This window comes from Cebus imitator, unplaced genomic scaffold (assembly GCF_001604975.1).
Source record: "Cebus imitator isolate Cc_AM_T3 unplaced genomic scaffold, Cebus_imitator-1.0 Scaffold60, whole genome shotgun sequence".
Lineage (NCBI taxonomy): Eukaryota > Metazoa > Chordata > Mammalia > Primates > Cebidae > Cebus > Cebus imitator.
The window spans coordinates 1,258,498-1,283,797 of record NW_016107375.1 but is presented as its reverse complement, the minus strand read 5'-3'; the positions used below and the strand labels follow the sequence as shown (position 1 = coordinate 1,283,797).

The following is a 25,300-nucleotide window of genomic DNA, read 5'->3' as shown; positions in this document are numbered from 1 at the left end:
CCTAGGAACAATAGGTATCCCATAGAACCTAGGTGTGTGATAAACTGTACCATCTAGGTTTGTGTAAGTGCACTCTGATGTTCAAACAATGATTAAATTACCTAGTGGTACATTTCTCAGAATGTGTCCCTGTTGTACTTGCTACAACCTGTGAAATTTCAACACACCGCTAAATTCTGTTGCATTTTTGAAGTTTTTTTTTAAATCGATGTCCCAGAACAGCAAGATTTGGATGGACATAATGTGAGTTGATTTCTATATTGAGTACATAGGAATGATTCACAAACAAAGCATTGCAACCAAGTGCCCTAGCGCATTTGCAGAGCTGGGAGGTGGAATGGGATATAGTGGCTGCCTGAGGATTCTCGGAAATGAGGTTCTTTCCCTCTCTGACTCCATCACTCCTTCCTCCTCGCTTCCCTAAGGCAGCAAGGGGTGCTGGATCCTCCCCAGCTAGAAGTGCCTATTGCATGGGGCATATGGGTGTAGTTGAGTTGGATGGGGCTGGGATGGTTAGAATCCCACCCCTGTCTATTCGTAGTGCATGTTCACTTAATTTGGACAACGAGAACTTTTGACTGGTTCTACAGCAATCATCAGAGAATTACTAATAAATGTTCTTTGTTGGGAAGCTCATAAGGCTTTTGATCTGAGGAAACAGCAATACTTTTTATTTTGTTTCTCTTCTAGAGCTTGCAACAGTAATCAAAGTGTGAGTCAGTGAGGGTCTGTTGGCCACAGTTGGCAAAAAGAAAGGTGAGACAAAAACCTGAAGAAATCAAGAATAGAACCGAATGACGTTGCGGTAGCTGAGGGCAGTGAAAAACTTTTAAATGCTTCCACTTTCTGCATAGCCAGACATTCTCAGGGAAAGCACATTTTACGATGGACTCTCCACAGAGCAGGATATTTAATATTTCAACCTAGCAATAATACAGTCAAGAGCACTCAATAACAAGTACCACTTTTCTACCTGCCTTGATGAAGGTGGGCTTTGGTCTCTCTGTAGTCAGTGCATTTCTGCCTGGCCTGTGCTTGTCAGCTGGGAAGCATTCACAGCCCCCAGCTCCTGCTCCAGGCTGGCTTCCCAGTACCCACCTCTGAGTTGGCCTGTCTTGTTGGTCACCACCAGAGAGACTCCCCCTCAGGCTGTACAGCTGAGCAGAGAGACTCAAGATACAGAGAGACCAGCTTAAACTCCACCATCCCCAAACACCAGATCAAGCTCCTGTTGATGCAGGTTAATTCCCGCCATAACGTCCTGCACAGGTGGCTCAGGAGGGAGAGCCACAGAGCCGAACGTGACAAGCATTTCATTTTATAGGATGCTTTCTGAAGACTGGGCTGGAACAAGAGGAGATTTCAAAACACAACACGATTAGCCCCACATCACAGGTGTGTACTAAGCAAAGCCACAGCCCCAGAGCAGTTGTACCACAAAGCTGAGGGCCTGGCCAGGAGCACAGGCTGCCACTTTCAAAAGAGATTCTTAGACAGAAAGTCATCACTTATTCCTGCTTCATAAACACACACGCACATTCAAATCCCTTAAACACAGGATGCCACATCACTTCAATTCACAGCAAAGTGGGGCCATTTGCAGTCCAAATTCTGCCAGTTGCTCGTGGTAGTAGCAGAGCTCCTGGAAGGAGGCAGTAAGCTGTCAAACCCAATGCCACAGTGGCCAATTGAAATGCAGGAAAGGGCCAGGTGCCGTGGCTCATGCCTGTAATCCTAGCACTTTGGGAGGCCAAGGCAAGCAGATCGATGGGCTCAGGAGTTTGAGACCAGCCTGGGCAACCTGGTGAAACCCCATCTCCATACAAAGTACAATTAGCTGGGCATGGTGGCATGTGCCTGTAGTCCCAGCTACTAGGGGGGCTGAGGTGGGAGGGTGGCTTGAGCCTGTGAGGCGGTGGTTGCAGCAAGCCAAAATCACGCCACTGCCCTCCAGCCTGGGTCGCAGAGCCAGACCCTGTTTTTTTTTTATTTTTATTTGTATTTATTGGGGCGGGCTGGTGCAGGAATCAAGTCCGCAGCCTTGGGCAGTTGAGCACCAGCTACTCACCAACTGAGCTAACCGGCAGCCCAATGCCCCTGTTTTCAAAAAAAAAAAGAAAGAAATACAGGAAAGACATTTTGAGCATTTCTGTGTTTTTCTTAATCTGTGGTACTAAAGCAGCAAGTCTTAGTATTTGACAGTGAAAGCTGTCAGAATCCAAATGGAGTCACTAATGTGAAGAAACAGTAACAAGTAGAGCTAGGGAAGGCCATGGGAAGAGTGTTCTCACACGTGTATGCCTGAGTTTAAAAACTACAAAACCACAATCTTGCACAAAGGCCATTGCAACCTTACACACAAAAAAATACTTCTGCAAGGACATCTGCCCAGCAATTGCCTGTTCAACATCAGACTGGTGATGACCCTCATAGCCAAAGATAATTATTTCAAAACAATTGTGTAATACTCCTCATTTTTTCCTTTAAAAACCTTTGTCTTTATCTCCCTGAATACTCACAGAGTTTGCTATGGCATGCATGTTCCCATTGAAATGCCTAGCCAAAATAAATCTCTTTTCTTTTAGAGATCCTTTCTCTGTCTGTTATTTAGGTTGACATGAGCTTTACTTGATAGGTAAGAAGAGGAACAAATTAGAAATAGCAAACCTATTGGAGAAGTTGAAGCAGCAGCAAACTCATTATCACATGAATGGCTATTCTGTGTAGTCGGAATAAAAAGCTGGGACATTTTACTGAGACCTAAATGGCTTCAGATCAATGCCCCATACAACTGTAGGCATTAGATAGAACAAAACAAAACACCAACAGTGAAACACACAATACTCCAGGAGCCATGATAACCAAGGAGGTCTTTGTTGATAAAACTTTTACAAAGCTGTTGTTGACACAGTGTACCTCAAGTATTTGAGGGAGATAGCCTGGGTATAGCTCTTTATCCTACCATTTATTGATGAGAATCAACTGATTGGAAGGCCCTTGTAATGATCACTTAGTTCAATAACAACCAGGTAACATTACGTGCCCCGTCTCCTGCCATGGGACATTTGGAAATGTTAGGGTGTGGTTCTGCTTTTCGTAATGACTGAGGGTGGGCAGCTTTATAACTGAGAATTAGAGACTAGATGTCAAGGGGCATTAAACATCCTCAACCCCTTTATATGAGCAGTTCCACATAAGAAGAATGATCCCAACTGAAAAGTCAGTAGTGCCTCTGTGTTAGTCTCTCCTCATGCTGCTCATAAAGACGTACCTGAGACTAGGTAATTTATAAATGAAAGAGACTTAGTTGACTCTCACTTCCATCTGGCTGGGGAGGCCTCACAATCATGCCAGAAGGCGGATGAAGAGCAAAGTCACATCTTACTTGTTGGCAGGCAGGAGAGCTTGTGCAAGGGAACTCCCATTTATAAAACCATCAGATCATATGAGACTTATTCACTACCATGAGAACAGTATAGGGGAAACCACCCTATGATTCAATTATCTCCATCTGGCCCTACCTTTGACATGTGGGGATTATTACAATTCAAGTTGAGATTTGGGTGGGGACACAGCCAAACCATATCAGCCTCCGTTGGAAAACAGTAAGACCACACCTCATTATACAGATGAGAAAGCTGAGGCTTCAGGTTATGAAGTTTTTTTTACCTAAGATCACTCAGGTCAGTGACAAAGCTGGGCCCAGGACCCAAGATTCCTGACTCCCACTTCAGGGTAGCCTTCCTTAAGTTTCCAGTGACTACTTTTCATAAAATGAAAATTAGGACTGAGTTTGACAAGTGGGAGGGCACACCTGTGTAAACCAAAAGTATCTGAGACAAGTCTTAGTCAATTTAGAAAGTTTATTTTACTAAGGTGAAGGCTACAAACATGACAGTCTCAGGAGGTTCTGCCATGTGCCCAAGGTGGTTGGGGTACAGCCAGGTTTTATACATTTTAGGGATATGTGAGACATCAATGAATACATGAAAGATAGACATTGGTTCGGTCTAGAAAGGTGGGACAACTCAGGGTGGGAGGCTTCCAGGTCACTGGTAGATTTAAAGATTTTCTGATTGGCAATTGGTTAAAAGTTATCAATAGAAAGGGTTGTGGAGACCAAGGTTTTACCACGTAGATGAAGCCCCCAGGTAGCAGGCTTCAGAGAGAATAGATTGCAAATGTTTCTCTTTAGACTTAAAGAGTCTGTTCTGTCAGTAATTCAAAAGGGAAGAGGGTATAATGAGGCAAGTCCAGCTCCACATTCCCATCATGGCCTGAACTAGTTTTTCAGGTTAACTTTAGAATGCCCTTGGCTGAGATGAGGGGTCTATTCAGATGATTGGGGGACATTAGAATTTTATTTTTGGTTTATACCTGGGACAACAGGATAGCATTCTAAATCGGGGATGCCCTGAGAGTGCCTCCCAGCTCTGTATTACCCTGACCTGGTGCCTGAGCTCTGAAGCCTTACCTGCTGAGGTCCACTAACAAAGCAGTCTTGGTGAGCAGGCCAGATGGTGGAGAATCATGGTTTTATCAGAGGGAAGAGGAGATGCTGAAACTCTGGGTCCTCCAGGAGAGATGCCATGGTCATAGCAGACCCTGCACCCCACAGGAAGAGCTTCTTGCTCCTCTCTGGGGGTAGAATTTTCTGTACATCACACAAATGGATAAGGCATAAAACAGTGGGTTCACCTATATCCGTCAGACAATAGGCATTTGACTTTTTACATGCTTTTTTTGTAAAGGCGCATACAACTCTCACCAGGAGTCCTTGTGAGAGGGACATCGTCTTTAAAATCCTGCATGGCAATCCTTGACGCACTGCTATGATGCCCAGGGAAGACAGGGTGACCTGGAAGTCCAACTACTCTGAAGCAGGAGGACCGCAAACAAACCTCTCGAACACCCACCGAACAGGGAAGGAAGTGGTCATTTTATTTGGCTAGGAGCTGCAGTGGTATAGATGCCTCAACAACTGAGCTCCACGACAAAGAAAACCTTGTCCCTTTTAAAGGCTTACAGTCTGAAAGGTGCACATGTGAGAGGGTCCAGAGTGTGGGAGATGTGACTAGGTGGGGATCTGAGCAGTTAAGCAAGAACAGTGCCTTCCGGGGAAAATTCCTCCATACCATGTCCGTGATCTATAGATAGGATTGTGGTTAGCAGTAGGGGGGTTAATCCTTTAGACCTGACCAGCGCCAACAGATCCCTCCTCTGGCTGACTTTTAACCTCTCCTTTTGAGATGCAATGTAGAAAGTTAAAGGGGAAATGGCCTTAGAAGCTCGGGAGGAGGGGGTCTCCTTCCTCAACCTAAGGTCGTCCAACATTTGGATGATTATCCAAAATGCTTCATTGTGGGAGTGAACAATGTGGGCTCTGAGCAGATGCAGCAGATCCAAATGTCCCTGCAAGGGAAGGCTGGCAGACAAGAGCACCATGATGCATGAGGCCATCCAAGGACATCTGGAAAACAACCCAGCTCTGGAGAAACCATTGCCTCATTTCATTTCTGGGGGAATGTAGGTTTTGTGTTCACCAAGGAGGATCTAACTGAGACCAGGGACATGCTGCCACTTATGCTGGTGCCATTGCCCCATATGAAGTCACTGTGCCCACATGGAACACTGGTCTGATGCCCAAGAAGGCCTCTTTCTTTCAGGTTTTCGGCATCAGAACTAAGGTGTCCAGGGGCACCACTGAAATCCCGAGTGATGTGCCGCTGATGAAGACTGGAGACAAAGTGGAGGCCAGTGAGGCCACATTGGTGAACATGTGGAACAACTCCCCCTTCTTTGAGCGGATCATCCAGCGGGTGTTTGACAACTGCAGCATCTACAACCCTGAAGGGCTTGATATGGCAGAGTAAACTGCATGCTTCCTCCCTGGAGGGTGTCTGCAGTGTTGCCAGTGTCGTCTGCAGATTGGTTACCCAGCTGTTGTGTCAGTTCCCTGTTATTCTATCATCAGCAGATACAAATGAGTGCTGGCTTGGTCTGTGGAGACTGATTACACCTTCCCAATTGCTGGAAAGGGCAAGGCCATCTTTGCTGCTCCATCTGCATTTGGGGCTGCTGCTCCTGTGGACACTGCTGCTACTACTGCTGCTGCAGTCCAAGTCAAGGGTGAAGCCAAGGAAGAGTCAGAAGAGGATATGGAATTTGGTCTCTTTGACTAATCACCAAAAAGCAACCAATTCTCCTAGCTTTATTTGCAAAACAAGGAAATAAAGACTTCTCTTTTTAAAAAGGAAAAAATAAAAAAGACACATGCAAACAAAAACAAAGAAATGACCCCCTGAGGTGAAGTGGTATCAGTTTTTCAGCTGAAACAGAGGCAAAAAAGTTATTTAAAGGGCTTGCAACTTTCTGATAATGACTCCTGCTTGAAATGCTTGGCCTGTCCTGAATTGCTCATACTTTGTACCTTCATTGGCATGGATCATGTTCTGTTCTTCCTCTGAAATAATTTATGCAAACTTAGCTGCTCCTGGTGTTAGATCCCAAGCTTCTGCATTACAGAGACTCTTAGTCATCTTAAGCCAACACAGTGCCTCACATAGGCACACAATAGACTTTTCAGAAATGCTTGTTGTGTAAACAAGTGTAGACCAACTAACTCAGAACTGAGTCTTATTGCTGATATGCTGGGGCACTCGCAGATATGGGGGCCATTCTACTCTCCTTCCATTCCTAACGTTTCTGATATGGTTTGGATATTTGTCCCGTCTAAAATCTCATGTTGAAATGTGACGCCCAGTGTTGGAGGTGAGGACTCATGGGAAGTATTTGGGTCATGGGAGTGGCCCTTCATGAATGGCTGGGTACAATCCTGTTGGTAATGAGAGTGAGTTCTCACTCTATTAGCTCACTTGAGATCTGATTGTTTTAAAGAGCCTGGCACCTCCCGTCTCTCTCTTGCTCCCTCTCTTGCCATGTGATATGCAGGCTCCCCTTCTCTTCTGCCATGATTATAAGCTTCCTGAGGCCTCACCACAAGCCAAGCAGATGCTGGTGCCATGCTCATATAGCCTACAGAACTATAAGCTGAATAAACCTCTTTTCTTTATAAATTACTCAGTCTCGGGTATTCCTACATAGCAACACAAATGGACTAATATAGTATCAAATAGGCCTAGGGTCAAATGGTTGGAGTTTGAATCCTGCCTGTATCATTGACTGACCTTGAAGAAGTTACTTAATCTCTTTGAGCTTCAGAGTCCATATCTGTACAATGACCATGATAATTGTACTTATAAGGCTGTTAAGAGGATTCAATATGGGATAATACATGTATCATTCCGGAGTATTTTCCAAAACCAAAAACCAATTCTCCAATTCAGTTCAATTCTGATACTAACTCTAGGTAGTTAGTGTCAGATTCCACAGATTTAAGGGTTCGGTCCCACAAGACTGCCTCAACTGCAGATACCAGCCACAAATCTAGGGTCACTGAACTTCTGAACAACTGGCTATAAATGTGCAATTCCCACAACCCTCTCTTCAGGCTTGGTAATCTGCTAGAATGCATTTCGGATCTCAGGGAAATATTTCTGTTTACTGGTGTATTGTAAAGGATATAACTCAGGAACAAAATGGAAGAGGTGCATAGGGCAAGGCCTGGGGAGGTGCAGAGTGCTTCTGTGCTCTCTCTGGGTGTACCACCCTCCCGGTACCTCCATGTGTTTACCGACCTGAAAGCTCTCAAAATCTCATTCATGAGTTTTTATAGAGCTCAATCTCCAGCCCTCCCCAAGAGGGCGGTAGGTGGGGCTGAAGGTTCCCACTCTCTAATCACTAGTCTTTCTGTGATCAGCTCCTTCGAGGCTACCTAGGAGTCCTACCTAAGTCACTGCATTTGCATAAACTCAGGTGTGTCTGAAAGGGGTTCCTTATGAATGAAAACAACACTTAATTATTCAGAAAATTCCAACAGTTTTGGGAGCACTCTGTTGGCAACTAGAGACAAAGACCAAATATATTTCTTGTTATACTTAGCACAGTGCCTGGCTGAGGTCATAAACCTTTAGTGAATGAATGTTATCTATCATCATCAACATCACCATTACCTTCCTGAGCTAAGCCTACTGTCTTGCAATTGAGGTTTTCTAAGATGTACATTGAAGATATGAATCACAGTTTTTCATTAAAACAGGAAAGCACTCAGAAAAATACAAGGGTCAGTACACTGAGATCTGACATTCAAAATCTGTTAATTCCAAACAGAATGTCTCAGCCTGAAAGGCCACACTCGGGACAAAAGACCATATGGTGGCTTGGTTGGTGGCATCAGGCAGAGTGCTGGAAGAATAATTCGTAGGCCCAACTGTTTTTAATTTAAATGATTTGAAAAGGAGCGTAAGCCACATATTATGTACACCCAGAGGTGTGTTAAGCATTAAAGACAACTCAGAAATAACAAGACATTAAAAAATACTTGTCTCCAAGATGGAAAATAAAATATTTGGCAGAGAATGTTGAGAATGCCAATCCATGTTAATTAGCATGGGCTTCTGAGTCCCTGGCTTGACAGCAATAATTTTCAGGCAGCCTAAGATTTTAATTAAAATGGAAAAAGAATTGCTGCAGTCTCTTGAGTGATCACAATCAACAGGAAACTCATCAGGTTGGAAGAAGCTGGTGAGAATTTGCAGGTGGTTAGAATAACGTCACGTGGAACTTTTTGTGGTTCTAGGAGTCCTTAGAAATTATTTAGTTTACAGCTATTATTTTACAGAAAAAGAAATGAAAGTCTCGGGAGGTGATGTGACTTGCCCACATCCTACACAGTAAGTTAGTGACATAACTCAGCTCAGCCAAGCTCCACCCAGCACTCCCCTCGCTTACACCATTTGAAGGAACTTTGTATAAGTTGGAGTTGGCTCCTCCCATCTCTCAGCTTTTTTCTATTTCTAGTCGAGGAGATTTTTTTCAGATGCAGAGAATTTTTGATATGCTCATTATATTTCCTGAGTTTTAAATGCTTTGAACATTTTTATATAATAAAATGGTCTTCCATTACAGGAAATATGTAATTCTTTTATTCCAGAGTCTCTCTATACAACTTTCTTGATAGACATTTACCTATAATGGTAGATTTTTTTTAATCACTAGAGGAGATTTCAGGCATCCATGTCCCATCAAATCCTGCTGGTGCCTTGAAGCCAAGACCTCTGTCCCCTTCTTCACCCAGAAGAGACACATTGAGTTGGGGGCCTGGCATCGGACTGGCTCTGACCTTCTGTGATGCACTTCACCCTTCTTGGCCTCGGTTTTCCCCTCTGGAAAGAGGAGTTTGGGAAAGTTGAAGGCCAGGGTCTATCCCAATCTCACAGCTGGTGTCCCACACTAACTTTGTTTAGAAGCCAGCTCTCCCCTTGTAAGCTTACCAAACTGACTGGGGTCATGTGGATTTTGCAGCAGAATGAAATGTGAAATTAAAGTTTTTCCCATTAACAAATTATACGAGTCTCAGAGACATCTTTGCCCCAAAGGCTCTTACTTGTAGAAATTTCTCTCCCTCTGTGAAATATATCAGAAATTAAACTGTAAAAGGGTTATATGGACTCATATATGAGTGAAGGAAACATTCACTCCTATGGGAAGATGGGAGTAAGAACAACTTGAAACAGATACAATGGAAACAAATCCATTCGTTCCTTGCACGGCAGAAAGGAAAACACAAGTGACACTCATTTATCAGAGGGGAGGAAAAAGCACAGTCAGGAAGCCGTGTTGGGGAAACTGCTCCAGGTCCTTCTACCCCAGCTTTGAGCTCTGCCTTTATTTGCTGTTAACATGATTAATAACAAAGATAATTGTTTTGAATTTTTATTATCAGCATCACGTAGGGTCCACCTCTGGATTCCCTGAACATAGTTGGGGACAACATTGTGCTTTTCACCCTAATCCTGCGGTTGAGGTCAGGGTAGTGGTAGTGTAAGCCACTACCGCATGGTAATGAGATGGACTCTTGGTATGAAAAATCCAAGAAAATTCAATTCTTGCTATGAAAATTCAAGTCCAAAACAAAGTACAGAAGACCTTTCTTCTCTCCCTAAGTTGTCCGGGTCTAAATATACTGACAAAGAAGATGTCTAAAATATAGCATTAGCCACAAGGAGCAAGTTGCAAAATAGCATGTACACGTATGACAGCATTTTTGTTAAAAACGACAGGAAATCTCCGTGTTAGGAACTGTATAGAAAAAGATTTTGAAGAATAGATACAAAATCTTTTATAGTGGTTACTTTTATGGGGATGGAATTATTAAGATGTTAGCTTTCTAGCTTCTATATTTCCAAAAATTTTTTAATAACATCACATACCTATAATTAGAGTTTAAAACAAAACTTTTTCAGGAAAGCAATTTTCTCCTCTTCACTCTATTATCACAAGATACTCTTTCCTTCATACAATGATTTGAAACTTTACCAGGCATAAGTGATGAGTGTGTATGTGGGGGGTTTATTATGCTTTTCTTTGTATTTTTATATTATTTGAAAATGTCCATAAGCTCTTGCCCACACGCAGAGAATGAAAATGCTGAAGATATTTCTAACCTTCATATTAAGAGAGATATCTGTAATTTTTCTGAATACAAAAGTGAATTTTAAATTCAGATATCGCGGATGATTATGAAAGTCCCTCATTGTCTCAGCCATTTAGGCCTCTGTAATAAAATATCATAGTGGGTGACTTATAAACAACAGAACTTTATTGCACACAATTCTAGAGGCACATAGAGTTGGGGGCCTGGCATCAGACTGGCTCTGCACCTGGGAAATCCAAGATCAAGGTGCTAACAGATTCAGTGTCTGGCAAGGGCCTGATTTCTGGTTCATGAAGGGTGACTTTTCTCTGTGTCATCACATAGTAGAAGGGGCAAGAGTTCTCTCTGAGGCTCCTTTTATAAGGGTGTAATCCCATTCATGAGGGTTCTGCCCCCATGAGCTAATCTCCTTCCAAAGGCCCCACACTTAACCTTGGGGGTTAGGATTTCAGTATATGAATATTGAAGGTACACAAATATTAAGACCATAGCATTGGTTAATATATGCCCCCATAACAACTGACAACATGGTGACATGTAGTATAAATGTAAACATATAGCTATCTATAGATATTTAGTTTTCATTTGAAATGAGATCATACTACAAAAAATAAAATATCTATTGGGCTTAGTGATTGCCTAGGGCTAAGAGGGGGATGTGGGGATATTATAGCCTAAACTGAGGAGTAAATACGGATGGGTAATGGACTCTTTTTAGATTTATGAAAATGTTCTAAAATTATATTGTGATAATGACTGTAATCTCAGCACTTTGTGAGGCCGAAGTAGGCAGATCACTTGAGGCCAGAAGTTCAAGACCAGTCTAGACAACATAGCAAAACCCTGTCTTTACTCAAAGTACAAAAATTAGCCAGATGTGGTGGTGCATGCCTGTAATCCCAGCTACTTGGATGCTGAGGCAGGAGAATCACCTAAATCTGGGACACGGAGGTTGTGGAGAGCTGAGATCACGCCACTGCACTGCAGTCTGTGACAGAGCAAGAATCCCTCTCAAAAAAAAAAGAAAGAAAAAAATCTCATAAATAGGGAATAACTGTCATTATGGTCAGAAACAAACCATAATGAGTGTGACCACAATGAGGCATATTGGCCACCTACATTCGTACGAGTCTTCTATTTCATAAGTAGAAAGAGTCCAGATCCAGGCTGGTTAATTTAGCCCAGCCAATCACACAGGCAGGGGAGTGATGTGTAGGAGAACAGATCACACTGCTCCTAATGGGACAAAGTAGAACCGTCCTGGCTACAGTCCGGCCAGCCATGTTCCCAGCTGAGTAGGGCAGGGAGGGCCCCAGAGTCAGCAAGACTTTAGGGACTCAAGGTGGGGCCATTTGGGGTATGTGTGGTGGCTCCAGCGAAGCTCTTACACAATTGCAAGTGTCACTTTCCAAGGTCTTGAAGGGTTCCACCAAACATTAAAGAGCAGGCCTGGCTGTTAGAGGCCTGGCTCATAGAGATGAAGGTCCATCCTCACATCTCAGGTGGCTCCTGCCCCTCCAGTGGCCCTGGTGTACAGAGAAGGGCAAATAATAAATTGGCTGAGATTAAGTTCTGCTGCCCCCACCTCCATCAGAACCGTGACTAAGAGAGAATGAATTATAGAAAAATAAGATAAGTTCAATTTCCTGCATATCTGAGTTTGGGGACTGAAATTTATCCATGCTACATATGAAGGGAACATTTTGATTGTCATAAACAGACCATAATGAGCATGACCACATAAAGATGAGTGTAATTGGGGCTCAAGGTGAATACCACATTTTAGGATTTCCTGGATTCTAGTTCTAATCTCTCCTCTAAAAAAATAAATAAATAAAACCTTCACCCCACAGACACCTTGACCAACATTTGCTGAGTTTTGTAACCTATGGATGAGAAAATTCTGAAATGGTAACGTCTCTTTGCCACCAGCAACTGATATGCAGAGCCCAGAGGAGCTTGCCTGGGGGAAGACCATGGGTCACCAGATGGAATAGGAACATGGTGGTTTTGGAACATGTCCATAAATGTTTTGAGGCTCTTTCCAACAAAACATACTTCCCCTTAAGTATGAGGCAACTTGAGTGATTTTTCTTCTAAGTGGTAGAAGGTAGTAGAAAAGATGCTGCATGATTTCTGAGGCTAGGTCATAAAGGAGTGTGCATGGATACATTTGCCCTTGGAATCCAGCCACCACACTGTGAAGCAGCCCAGGTCACCTTGGAAGGCCATCAGCAGGTGTTCTGGCCAGCAGCCCTTGCTTAGTTTCCAGCGGATAGACAGCATCCACCATCACACATGTGAGTAGGAAAACCTCTGAGATGACCCCAGCCTCAGCCATCATTTAACGGCAACTGCATGAGAGACCCTGAGCAAGGACCACTTCGCTGATCCCAGTAACCCCAAACTAGAAGAGATAACAATAAAAGATGTTTGCTCATATTTTATGCTACAAAGTTAGAGTTGGTTTGTCACACAGCAACATATAAGCAGAATGAAGAATGTGCTGACTGATCTACGTTTTGTGAGCCAATGTAACGAGGGTCAGGACACTGAGTTGGCAGTAAGGAATGTACTGTGCTTTGCTCCTGCCTCGGCCAAAGCTGACTAGGTACTTAGGACAAGTAACTCTGCCTCTCTCAACCTCATTTCCCTCAAGTGCAACACAAGGATTCACTGTCTCAGCTTGGTTATTCACATTCTTCACAGCAGTAGGCAGAAGGAGCTGACTTTTAGGGCTATAGAGTTTTAGGTCATATACTACAAGACTCCCCAAAGTGTTTTCCAACCAGGAGAAATTAACAGGTATTATTTCATCACTGTGTTCGTTTTTAACACATAAACATGAGATGTGTCGGATTGAACTATTAGGCAGGTTTCTTTTCTACAGGACTTCTCATGGTCTTTAATGTGTTCAGGTGGTCTGTGGCTCTCTAAGAAAGGGAAATGGGAAGAAGCACTCTTCAGACCTCCTTCACTATGGAAACTCTTTTCGTTGTTGAGCTTTTCATGGCACTAGGATTCTGCTTAATGTTCTCTGAGATTGCTTTCAATTATTCATAGTAAAATAATCAAAACCAATATTTACCTCCCCAGAACTGTCCAGAAATTATGAAATGGCTGTGGTGTTCTGTACAAGTGGGCATGTGTATCTCCCAATGCCTGGTTGTTTACTTTAAAGGCATGTTTCATTGATTCCCTCTGAGAAATCCTAAGAGGAAGAACATTCTAAGGTCTCAGACCCTGGGGAAATCTGAGGGAGACTGGAGGGGAACAAAGCTAGGCTGGAGGGCGCTATGGCTCCTGGCCTCGGTTACTACAGTTACCATATGCCAGACATTGCCAGGCACTGGGGAGGTGAGAAAGAACAAGGCAGTGGCTTCCCTCAAGGGTCTCACAGTCCAGTGAGGGAAACAGGCAAGCAAATAGATAGTGTCTTAGTCAGCTTGAGCTGCCATAACAATGTATCATCTCCTGGATGACTTAAACCACAGAAATTTATTCTTCACAGTTCGGGAGGCTGGAAGTCCAAGATCAAGGTGACACCTTGACTGGGTTCTGGCGAGGGCTCTCTTCTTGGCTTGTTGACAGCCACCTTCTCATCATGTTCTCACTTTGCACAAAGAGAACCCAGGTGTGCCTTCCTCTTATAAAAACACTGATTCCATGGCATCCTAATGTAACTATTTCCCAAAGGCCCCATCTCTATATCCCATCACATTGGGAGTTAGGGCTCCAATTATGAATTTTGCAGGGGACACCATTCAGTCCATAGCATGTGACATGTTAACAAATAAGCCCCAGCTACAAGGGGAGCCTGAGACTACACAGGAAGTGGCCCATTCCATCTGACAGGATCAAAGAAATCTTACAGGAGATGATTCTTGAGCTGAATCTTGAAACATAAGGAAGAGTTCTTATTGCTGCATAACTAATTACCACAAACACAGCAGCTTAAAACAATGCATATTTATTATCTCACGGTTTCCCTGGGTCAGGAGTCCAGGCGAGGCTTAGCGGTGTTCTCCACTCAGGGTCTCACACAGTAGAAATTCAGGTGTTGGGCAGCTATGGTTCTCATCTAGAGCTTGGGGAGCTCTTCCGAACTCACTGAGATTGTTGGCAGAATTGTGCTGGGTGTCACTGTCACTGTAGGATTGAAGTCCCTACTTCCTTGCTGGCTGTTGATCGGAGACTCTCTCCACTCCTTGAGCCTACTCTCACATGGCTTCTCACAACATGGAAGCCTAAGTCTCCAAAGCCAGCAGGGCCACATCTTTCTGATGTGTCACCATCTATTAAAAGCTCTTCCAATTAGGTCAGGCCCACCCAGGTTACTCTCCCTTTTGATTAACTCAAAGTCAGCGAAACAGTAACCCAGTTATGATGACATCCCATCATATTAATTGATTTGACCCATATTCAAGAGGGGGAGATTATATAAGGGCAAGAGTCACTGGGAGTCATCTTTGGATTCCGCCAACCTCAGCAGTGAAGGTTGGGGAGAAGATCCGAGGCAGAGAAAGCAGAATAAACAAAGGAATGGCAGAGGGAAGCAACTCAGGATGTTTGGTGTTCTCATGTGGTTCCATGCGAATGGAACATAGGGCAAGGGCAGAAACGGTGAGGCGCAGGGTCACAGACGAAAGATGTATGTCATGGGAGACTCACCAGACCATGCTAGGGAGCTTAGCTTTTATTCTGTAGGTGAAGGAGATTCATTGAAGAATCATAACAAGGGGGTATGAGGATGAGAAATATGCTTTAGACAGAACATTCTGGCAGCATTTGTAATGATGAATTGGAGTGGAATAAACCTGAAGGCTGGGAGACCATTGTCCTTATCTAGGTTAAAGATGTTGCAAACAGGATCTCAACGCTCATTAATTTCTGCACTGACAGCACAGCTCTTTGGGAGTCACTGAGATCTAGACTTACATGCAAATCCAGAACAGGGCTGCCATTATATCAGAATGCTCAGAGCCGCTAATGAGGGAGGGTCTGGAATTAATCCAATTGCTAACAGCTTAGTAACTGGGGTATGTGAAATGAACCCAAAAGTTCAAGCCTTCCTCTGGTCACATCTCCTTTTGCCTTGTCTCCATGACTGTATGTACCTCTGTGTTGAATTCCAGACATGTGTTACAGGTACCCCAAAGGAGAGTTGTGCTGAGGAATCCACTGTGTAAACAGCAGCCTGAACTAGGCCAGGCCACTCTGCCATGAAGGCCAGACCACCCTTTTCCACCTTTGCTTCTGGTCGTGGTTCTGCTTTTCACAGAAGGAGCTCTGGAACCACAACTTCTGCCATTCACCCAGCTCCAAACTCCCAGCACTGTGCAGAGGAGAATGGCTAACACACTGTCTCCCTTCTTCCAGTCCCAGGCAAACAGTGCCATTGAGCCTGTCAGTCTTTCCCACCAGTCATGGGTGCAACCTCAGTGTCCGCTTTGACATAGGCCCCAGACAGTCACTCTTATGCATTAGAGTTGGTCATCAAGGAGGGCTCCACCACTTGGATGTCAATAACATCCAGGATGATGTCACTTTACCGTGATCCTCTAGTTTAAATTGCTGGCATGCCTGAGATTTCATCTGGCATCAGACCCATGTACTCCTGGCTTTTCCCTTCTCTCTTCAACTTGGGTGTCTTGGGGCCCAGAGGCCAAGGCCACCTGAGTCACAACAATTCCAAGATATGAATTATGGAGACAGTTAGTGCTTCTGGGAATTTTGAAATATTTAATACCCCAATCAAGCCTTTGGTCCGCTAATATGAAGGCATATCAACCTGATTCCCCAAAAGCTTACTATCTAGTTAGAGAGATAGGATATGGTGCTGTGAAATGAACCTAAAACTTCAGCCATCAGAGGCAAAATGCTAAATGAGCAGAGGGTTGACAAATGCCAGAGAAATTCAAACCACACAGGAGTAGATATTTTTGGAAATAGCAAATAGGGCTCTGCTCCCGATTCATGACCCAGTCCCTGGCACTGGTCCCACAAGTGCCAGATGATGGGGAGGCAGAGCTGGGTGTTATGGAATGAGCAGGCAGAAGGAGGGGGTGCCCTGCTGGCCTGGCTGGGCCCATGGAGCTTAGTGATGCCTGCTGGTGCTGGCTGAGGCCATGAGAGGAGGCGGAAGTGGGAGAGGAGAGCAGCAGGAGCCCTCATCACCAGGAACAGACACGTGGGTCCCTTATCATTATTTGAACTTAAACTTATCTACGCCCACAGAGCCCCCACACCCCTGGGGAAGCAGCAGGCAGAGAAGCCATGTGCAGGTGGAGGAGGCTGGTGCATGCTCTGCGGAGTTTCTCTTGGTGACTTCACAGCTGACACACTCAGGCTAGAACAATGGAGAAAGACGAGGCTGAGTCAGCAAGAGCAGAGAGTCCCAGCTTCCTGAACCCTGGGCCCCAACCCTGGGCTATTATGGGGCTTTGGAGGCCTAAGCAGAGACATCATTCTCTTACCACTTCCTTGTAACTGCTGATGGCTGCAGTGGGGCTGTGTGATGGGAGTGAGCTCAGGTTCTAGTGGACTCCAGGAGCCCTGAAAATTTGCCACTGACCAGCCTGGGCAAAAACATTTTGTGGTGAAAGAGAAAGATGCCAATAGCATGCAGTGAAACATATTATATACAATTCTGCCTCCTACCATATTTGTATATAGTGGTTAATCAGGCAGATCTGAGAAAGGGGAAAGAGGAGCTGGTGAAGAGGCACAGGTAAGTGGAGGACATGCTTAGGAGCAGAAAGAGGCGATGGCACCTCTTCACCACGGGGATCTCTCTCCTTTTTCCCAAGACAGCTTCATGGTGCCATATTTGGAAGAGACTTAAGAAAGTGTAGAGGCTGGGCATGGTTCACACCTGTAATCCTAGCACCTTGGGAGGTGGGAGGATCATTTGAGGCCAGGAGTGTGAGACCGGCCTGGGAAACGTGACAAGACCACACCATCTCTACCAAATACATACATACGAACATAATGCATACATACATACATACATACATACAAACATACATACATACATACATACATAGTACAGAATATCTTCAAAGGGCATAACTCCAAAAATCAAGCAAGCAAGCAAGCCACACCATACCTACCTACTGTAGCAAACCTATCTGAAGGCTTTGTTCTCTCACTTCTTCCCAGTAACCTCCCCATACTTGTGAGCAGACACTGAGGGTGGTGTGTGGGGTACCATCTGAGGATCTCTCAGATCAGCCCCGTTTCCACCTCTATTGCCCCACCCTAATCAGAGTCGTGGCCATTTCTTGCCTGCACTGCTAAAATTACCCCCTAACTTCCTAATTTTAATATTGTTCCGTCAATAAATAACATGGATTTTATATTTCCCTTCTGGGGAATTGTTTGAAGGCAACCTGTCAGAAATGCAATGCTGTTTGTGTCACTCTCCTGTTTAAACTTAAAATCCTGACCACAGCTTCTAAACCTCTGAATGACCTGGCCCCTGCACACTCTTCTAGGCGCTCCTGGGGCCTCCCTCCTCACTCCAGCCACCCTGGCCTCCACATGGCTCCTTTTTGCCTTTGGGATTTCTCACATGCTGATCCCATTGTCTGGAATATTCCTTCCCCTGCTCCTGGCATAGCTGGCTCCTTCTCAGCCTCCAGGACTTGGCTTAGATAAACAAAGGTCTTCTCTGACTGCCTTATCTACTCTCTATCGTTGACTTAAGATACCATCAACTGGAAGATGTCTCTGAAAGTAAAAATGCCACTCAATAGCCTCCCAGGCTCCATCTATTATAAGTTGCATCTTGGTTTCAGAAATAGCAACATGTTTTTAAAGGTGCATGCCCCGATTAAGGACGTATGGCAAATAGGATTTTCCTGTTATTCTCTGTTATTGTCCCTTGTTCATTTCCATCACAACACTTCTCACAATTGTTAATGATATGTGTAATAATGTAGGTATAACACATGTAAGATCGAGCTGTTAACTCAAAGGCCCATGATCTCTGCCTTGTTCATGACTCTGCAACTATGGAAGGAACAGTGGTCTGGAGAGTAAGACAGCTGGACTCGAATCTGGCTCTGTCCTTAACCAACTGGGTGACTCTGAGCCAATCACTCTTCTTTCCTGGGTTCCACTTCATCTTCTACACAATGAGAAGACGGAACCTGAACAGATCCAAGAGCTTTCCCAGCTCTAACACTCCAGGAACTAACTGATGAAATCTTTTCCAATTGTTTAGGGAAAGTGTCTCATTCCCATAAACGTGAAGGGATTTGCATACTGGCTGCCCCTTAGCCCAATCATCATGTTAGTTGATTTCTTAAAATTCAGAGAAAGTAAATGCAGGCTGGCAGAGAAGGCTACAGGCATGCTGGCTGGAACTTCCCTGAGCTGTACCCACCTCTGCTTTCCAGCAGCATCAATGATAAATGAGGACTGTTGAGCATTGCAGGCAGGTGCCCACTCTTTGCTCTGTGAAGCTGAGAGAGAGCAGAGTTTCTGTAGAAAGAAACTCCTTAGCTCATCAAGGCACGATGGTTCTGTTACATGGTATCCTATTTGAAAAGCAGCTGATAGTTATTCCCTAGAGCACCCTGGCTTTGCCAATGAGAAAAACTACATGTGAGGACTGGGGTTCCAAGGTCACCAAGAGTCAGTGCATGAGTCTAGAGCAAGGTGTGCAAGCTTGTTTCTATAAAGGGCCAGGTAATAAACATGTCCAGCTTTGCAGGTCATACAGTCTCTGTAGCAACCACTCCACTCTGCCATTACAGCATGAAATAATATGTGACCAAAAAAGAATGGCTGCATTCCAATACAATTTTCTTGACAAAAACAGGTGGTGGAGGTGGATTTGGCCTGTGGGCCGTAGTGTTCCAACCCCTGCTCTAGGATTGCACATTCAGAGTCCTCCAGGACTATGCATTGACTTATTGGGCCACCCCACAGATTACCTGGTAGCAAATGCACACCATGGCTCACCCAAGGTCACACCACTGGTAAATGAAGCTGGAAGCCAAATTCAGGTCCCCTCGTCCAGTGCATTTTCACTACAGGGGACATTGCTACCTCTTACTGTTCTCATAATATCATTGACAACCCCAGTAAACTTAATTCTTCCCAGCCAATGGGGAAATGTGTGTTCCTTGGGCACAGAGAAAAGAAAGAGGATTAATGAAAATAAGTCACTTTCTTCCCCTTTTCATAATAAAATCTAGAAAAGAAAGATTTCTCAGTCACCTGAGCTACCCTGCTTCGTAAAGTCAGACCATAGAGGCTCTGGGCAAGGCTGAGGGTCACTTTTTTTGTTTTTTCTTTGTTTCTGGTTCCACTAGACAGCAGCAAATTGGTATTTTATGGGAAAAGTCTCCTTGGTTCTTTTCTTAAGTCCAGCTTTCTTGGCAGGGATGCATTTTACTACAATTAGCCAAACCATTGCTCTCATTAGAACAGAGCTGGCCAAAATGTGGCTCGTGTTTGGGGAACTAACTTTAGTTTGCCATGTGTTATTTGTTTCTATCTACCTGACCATAAGTGTGCAAAAGTTTTAATCTAATCCTGCTCCCAGGGTTTCTACAATCTTGGAGAGACAAGACATAAACCTGTAAGAGGGTAAAAAAAAAAAATGAAAGAGCTGGAAAACATTTCAATGCAATAAGAAAAACGCACACACATGCCTTCTCTCCTTCTCTCTCTTCCAGTGAGAAAAGAGTCATACTGAAGATTGTATAGTATTAAGCCACCTTGGGAATGAGGAACTCATTTTTCTTGAATATTGCATAATCTGTCCTAATCTGTCCTTATCCTAATGCCCATTCTATTACTATGCAGAGCATTTCTTTCCTGCTTACAGACGATGCCCAGAGGTTCAGCGGTGCCTAAGAATCAAGGGGCACTTCCCTACCTTGCCAGACAGAACCAGCTATTTCTGTTGGATGCCTTTAGTTACCTAAAACACATAAAAGGATTGGAAATGCCTTTCTTTGGCAATGAAATTCTAGCTTTCAAGTAAGGACAGTTTATTGGGCAGGGTATCTTCCCATACACAAGACAGTAATTTCAAATCCTCCTGGACACATTAAGGAGAAGGGACAAATTCTTGCTCTTACAGCTGGATGTTTCATTTGTTCATTCAACAAAGTAGGTGTCAAGGGCTTTCACTATGGAAGGCACTGCATGTTCCTGGATGTCTTTTTGTCGGAGATGAGCTTGGAAGACAGATGTCTCCAAGGACAGGGTAATAGAGTAAATGTACACAGTGCTCTCATAACAAAAATGAAAAATGAAACCTGTGAAAAGAGAAAATTAGGACTTCTTTGATTGTCACCTGACATTTAATATTTTGCAGTTAGCCATAGAAAGGGAATTACTAACCTTCCCCTAAGGAAGCAGCAGAAATGGCTGTGAATCCTATTGCTCCAGGTTATTTCCGTAGGGAATTGGGTTGGCAGGTGTGCTTCAGTCCAGGGAATAGCAGCTGCCAGGGATCTGCCCTGCTCCCCAGCGGCCCGACTTGGGAATACTCCTGCAGGCTCTCCACTGTCCATAGAAAGAGCCTCACCTACAAATGACCAGTGGGTAGATGGGAGCACTGTAGGGGCTTCAAGAGATCGTTCCTTCCCTCTCTGAGGTGCTGCACAAGGTCAGGAGTTCCTGGAACTGGAACTGCTGTAAGGACCAGAGAGCAGGAGCTAGAGCCCAGGGCTGGCATCATAACTTCCGGAGAGCACTGCTGCTCTGGCCCAGCCTGATCCTGCTCCTCGCACCTGCGCCTGTGTCCTGGCTGCAGGAGGCTGTGCTCATTTCTAATTCTTCTCCTGGTTCTTTGGGGGGAAGCGTCCTTGGCTCCTTTCTCTGGCTCCCTGTCTGCTGCATTAACTTCAAGCTCTCTACAAACAGCTTTCCTGGCAACTCCAACTCCAGTTGCTTCTTTTCTAAATCTGGTAACTGGGGAACATGGAGAGAAGGCTGCAGCACCCCACACACCCCCATTCCCTTGGCCCATTTCACCTGGGCCCCAGCTTGGCATTATTAGCAATCACTTTTCTAGGGGAAGGCTGGGACTGAGCCTTCTAGCAATTTTGTATGAACAACTGCCACACTCAAGAGCAACCAGGAAAAACAGATTTGATGCCTTAAAAGTCAGGACCCCCAAAAGAGGATGCCACTGACGTTATCTGTTATTTCAAAGCAGGTGAAATTACTCATTTAGCATTCAAAATTCTTACAATTCAGATATCTTAGTTGTTCATAAACATGATGTAATTCAACAGATATTATAGTGTAATTCCTAAATTTGGCTGAAATCACAATGCCTTTGCCATTACATCTCATGGCTCATGTTTTATTGTATATCCTCACAAGCTGTTTAAACAGGGTGACGCTATATTTGAAAAGTGACTTCTTTAGCTTAGAGATATAGAAAGACACTGACTTAATGGGAGAGACCCTGATTTTTAATTCTGACTCTCCTTAATTTGCACTTGTCATTTCAAAGAGAGAGGATCTGCTAAGATGATGCAGAAACATGGCCTGAATGCCACTGGTTATTCCTGAATTTGCACCGTGGATTCAGGCTTCCTGGACTAATCAAACTGAATTTGATCAGGGTGTTGGATTTTCCCGTCTTTGGCGTAATAACCAGCAAATATGTGTTAGTTCCCACCCTGCTTGTTACCTCCCATTCTCACATTTCCGATAGATGTCCAGTCTTTTCTCTGGTTTGCTTCTGGATTTTATCAATCTGTGTTCCTGAGTGGGAATTAGTCTTGGAATTCACTCTGGACTGTGAGCCTACCCAATTTTGATATATTCTCATTGAAATGAATTCAAATAATACTAAAATGTACTTAGAAAAAAAATTTTAAATCACCTGACCTCCTACTATCCAGAGAAAACCACTATTAACTTTTGGGTAAACATTCTTTCAGACATCTGCTTATGTGTATTTATATCTATTTTGGCCTGCTTTCTTCACTCAACCATATATTCTTGTTGGGAGAGAGAGTTTTCTGTGGGTCTCTTGTGGCTGTACACATTTTGCGGAGTATGCTAAGAATGCAAGGTCATTTCTTGGGGTTATGCATACAGCAAGCAACTTTGAGGGATGAGGCAATGTCTCCCTCCTGGACAAAGGACAAGCTTGCTTACCACTTGCAATAAAATGGTGAGTTCCCAAGCTTATGGCACAAAAAGCAGCATGAATATCAACATGTTTCCATCCCTTTCCAGAGAATGTGATACAAACCCACTTGTACACAACATTCATCTGTGCTGATAGCATTACCCCCATGATAGCTGATGCAAACATACTGATATTTATTTTGCTCTGGTGCCATAGTCTTTAAAAAGTCCTTTGTCTCTGATCCAGGAGTTTCATGTCTTCTGCCAATATCCATGAAACAGTAACAGGCTAGTTATTAGCTTTAGTTAAGGTAAAATCAATAGACCAATACTCTTCTATGTCTTTCCACAGTAAGTATAGATCTAACTATTTTTCATATGGCTGCATGGTATCACATTGTGAGTGAGTGAGAGAGAGAGAGAGAGAGAGAAAGAGAGAGTGTGTGTGTGTGTGTGTGTGTGTGTTTGTATCACAGTATAATTCTCTATTTTGGGGCATTAGGTTTCTATCAGTTTTTTTCTTTCTTTTTTTTCCTTTTGTGTTTCATACAATGCTGCAATAAATATTATTGTACAAATATCCTTTTATACCTATACAATTTTCTCTTTAGGATGAACTTCTAGAAATAGAATTCCTGAGTCAAAGAACATGTCCATTTCTATACAGCACTTCAGTTAGAAACTATGGTGGCATATTTTCCCAACTGCACCTAAAAGGAGTCTGCCCTTAGTACAACAGGACTCTTTGATTGTTTCTTTTGGTTACTAGTCACACTGTTATGCCTGAATTTTGAACTGATCTACTCCGTAGATAATATATTAATATCCTAAATATAGGTAACAGTCTACAGAGTGTGCCAATTAGTACAGTCTGTTACCTATATTTGAGATATTAATATATTATCCAAGGAGTAGAATAGTTTAGTTAGTTATACATGGAGGAATTGAGGCCCAAAAGTGAAATGACCTGACCAAGATCACATGCAATACCAACACTGAGCCAGAGGCCTGATTTCTTCCTGTGCATAGTCCATTGGTTCATGGTATACACAAAAGAATAATAGCTTATGATGTTTGCTGTTTCTTTGAGTGGCAAACATATAATATTAGTATCATTGTAATCATAGTCTTGTTTCTGAACACTAGAACTTAAGTTATAAGTATTCTTATTAAAATCAAGATAAAGACAACTCTCTATTTTTCAAAGTAATAAAATTTAAGTGGCCAGGAACAGCGGCTTACTATTGTAATCCCAGCACTTTGGGAGGCCTGTAATCCCAGTACTTTGGGAGGTCAGATCACCTGAGGTCAGGAGTTCATGACTATCAGTTTGCCAACGTGGTGAAACTCCATCTCTCCTAAAAATACAAAAATTAGCTGGGCACGGTGGCAGGTACCTGTAATCCCAGCTACTCGGGAGGCTGAGTTAAGAGAATCGCTTGAACCCAGGAGGTGGACATTGCAGTGAGCTGAGATTACGCCATTGCACTCCAGCCTGGGTAACAGGAGCAAAACTCCATCTCATATATATGTATATGGGTGTGTGTGTGTGTGTGTATTTAAAAGTTGGTCAGGCATGGTGACTCGAGCCTGAAATCCCAGCACTTTGGGAGGCCAAGGCTGGTGGATCACTTGAGCCCAGGAGTTCGAGACCAGCCTGGCCAACATGGTGAAACCCCATCTCTATTAAAAATACAAAAATTAGCCAGGTGTGGTGCTGTGTGCTTGTAATTCCAACTACTTGGGCGGCTGAGACACGAGAATCACTTGAGCCAGGGAGGCAGAGATTGCAGTGAGCAGAGATCACGCCACTGCACTCCAGCCTGGGTAATAGAGTGAGATTGCCTTGCGGGTGGGGCAGGGGAAGTAGCATTTTAACAAACTCGTTCATTTAGAAATTCCAATTTTAGGAATATATTCAATAGAAAAAAATTGAAAAGTAAAAAGTACAAAAGCATATACAGATAGAGCTATTCACGCAACATTGTATGAGTAGAAACAACCAATAGGGGACTGGTTCATTAAATTATGGTGTATTAATACAACCAAATTTTATGAAAAAGAATGAGGCGTGTCTTCATATGCAGATATAGAATGATTTGCAAGATGCATTGTTAAATGGATTTTGCTGTCATGTGAAAATAAAAGGGAACATAGGTATATAGATTATTTCTAGAAGAATAATGAAAAGCTAATAGTAATGTTTATTTCTGTGGGAGAAGAACAGGAAATTTAGTCTTTTCTTTGTATTTGATTTTTCAAAATATCATGTACTTACATACATTTGTTTCCATTTTTAAAAGCAGTAATGTTACAGGTAGAGAGGTGGTGCTTCAAAGCCATGTTAACTAGCCAGGGCAGGTCAGAATTTCTGGGAGGGGCCTGGACGTTATTAAGTTCCTCTCCCGTGGATTGCATGCAGGTGGCCCACACAGGGGTGTTTGTTATTGCTACTTTACAGCAACTTAGACAAGTGAACAAATCCCTGTCTATACACTGCAGCTTTTCCCACTCACTTTTCACTTAATGTTTATCTACCAATATCAGCCCTAACTGTACCCACAGATGGTGCTTCTCCTGTTACAGAGCCTCTGCATTCCTGGGGTCACACCCAGCACCTGGTGTCTTCTGTCT

General features: G+C 43.6%; 1 pseudogene; it reads left to right on the top strand.

Moving 5' to 3' along the window:
* The first annotated feature begins 4,835 nt into the window (after window positions 1-4,835).
* On the top strand, window positions 4,836-6,182 carry LOC108305067 (annotated as a pseudogene).
* Window positions 6,183-25,300: the final 19,118 nt, after the last annotated feature.